A 1,839-nucleotide genomic window follows, 5' to 3' on the forward strand; every position below is an offset into this window, starting at 1 on the left:
CAGGCCAAACATAGAAATGGACAAACATAGAAAAACACACATAGACTGCCCACCCCAACTCACGCCTTGACCATACTAAATAAAGACAAAACAAAGGAAATAAAGGTCAGAACGTGACAGATCCTTTAGGGGTTCTTCAAATCGAAACTGTGGAGAACCTCTATAAATTCTTTGAAGAACCCCTTTTAATCGATCCTCGAATAACCTTTTGGGGTACATTCTTTAACTCGCCCTCCAATATTATTATTAATAATAATAATAATACAGAGAACAATAACAACAAGAACACAATATTTCAGTTGTCAGTGTTTATTATGATTTTAGTGGCAAAGCAGAATTTAAAAAATCCCAAAATAAGGAAAATTCCCAGCCGAGCCCCAAGTCCAATGGATTTATCCTCTGTCATGATGATGTTCTCCGTATCCATAACCAGAATGGTGGTGATGGAACAGGTTTCCTGTTATATTCAGAGGTGTAGGGAGGGTGAAGTGTGTAAATCCCAATTATACAGATGATAAAAAAACGTGCATGGCAGTATTCATACCTTGGTTTTTGTGGTAAATGTGAATTTACTTTTGATTATGTTTTTTATAAAAAATACCTTGTCCATAATGTAGAGGCTTCTGGGATTTTCATTGAAGAGGTCAGGGAGGCTGCTGTGATTGAGTCCTATAAGGTTTTAGAGAATCCAAAATTAACTGTAGATGATACATGTGATCTGCATAACATACCAATTGTACATACCTTTGTGTACCTCCTGCTCAGTATACCTGCAGACTCACACACACACACAAGTGAGAGGTATAGTCATCTGCACCCAATGCAGCTATAGCCTTCAACATATTCTTACCTCTTTGTTGATTTGATATCTGTTCAACTGTCCATTTTCTGTTTTATAAATCATTTTAAAGGGAGAAAGTGTCAAACACCGCCATTTCTACAAATATGAAAATATATATGATCATCAAACAATATCAATTTAGATCATACAAGGGAGAAACCTTACCTTATGTTTCAGTTAAGTGCCTGCACCTGCTGTCATCTCAAATTTAAATCCAAATGTTTCAGTTGGGCAGTTCCTGCAAGAACCCCCACAAACTAAGGTTTCTAAGGAGGTCCCACCTCCTTTGGGGTTCTTGGAAGAACATTTGAGGCACTTTTCAGAGCCAAGAACCCTGAGGAACTTTTAGGATCTTAGAAGAACGCTTGTTGGAATGCAACATTTTAGAGTGTAGGCATTCATCGTTATTTTGGCCTGCTGCCAGGTGTATGACATTGCTCCATGCATGGGCAAATTGGACATCTGGCAAACGGCAGAAAGACCAAATCATTTTTTATTGGGGTGGGTTGTTAAAAAATAAAAATACATTAAATCATGTTTTATTTCTACAAAAAACATGGCCGGTGGGTCATGGGCCTGTTTTCGATTACTTTTGTACAATATCTCTGTTGTCAAAATAATCTATATTGAGCACTTGGCTGACCAGTAGGCAAGACCGCCCCACCCTCCCAAAATGGTCCGGCCCGGTTTTCTGATTGGCTGAGCTGAAGTGGCACACATTCAAAGTCAAACGGGTAACAAAAAGAGTGATACATACAGTAATTGTCAAAAGTACACACCTACTCATTCCAGGGTTTTTCTTTATTTGTACTATTTTCTACGTTGTAAATAACAGTGAAGATATCAAAACTATGAAATAACACATATGGAATATATTTCACGTTTATTTAACTAGGCAAGTCAGTTAAGAACAAATTCTTATTTTCAATGACGGCCTAGGAACAGTGGCTTAACTGCCTTCCGGTTACTAGTCCAACACTCTAACCACTAGGCTACCT

At 38.0% G+C, this 1,839-nt stretch overlaps 1 long non-coding RNA gene across 2 annotated transcripts; it reads right to left on the reverse strand.

Moving 5' to 3' along the window:
* Window positions 1-294: 294 nt before the first annotated feature.
* Window positions 295-1,489, reverse strand: LOC118966107. 2 transcript variants are annotated; one of them, XR_005053344.1, is made up of 4 exons: window positions 1,007-1,489; window positions 745-888; window positions 602-669; window positions 295-457 (listed from the first exon to the last, which is right to left on the reverse strand). It is a non-coding gene; the product is annotated as an uncharacterized LOC118966107 (long non-coding RNA). The 2 variants fall into 2 exon arrangements; XR_005053343.1 differs by having other exon boundaries at window positions 602-888.
* Between the last annotated feature and the right edge of the window lie 350 nt (window positions 1,490-1,839).

The sequence above is a fragment of the Oncorhynchus mykiss genome, chromosome 9 (genome assembly GCF_013265735.2).
Source record: "Oncorhynchus mykiss isolate Arlee chromosome 9, USDA_OmykA_1.1, whole genome shotgun sequence".
NCBI classification, from domain to species: Eukaryota; Metazoa; Chordata; class Actinopteri; order Salmoniformes; family Salmonidae; genus Oncorhynchus; species Oncorhynchus mykiss.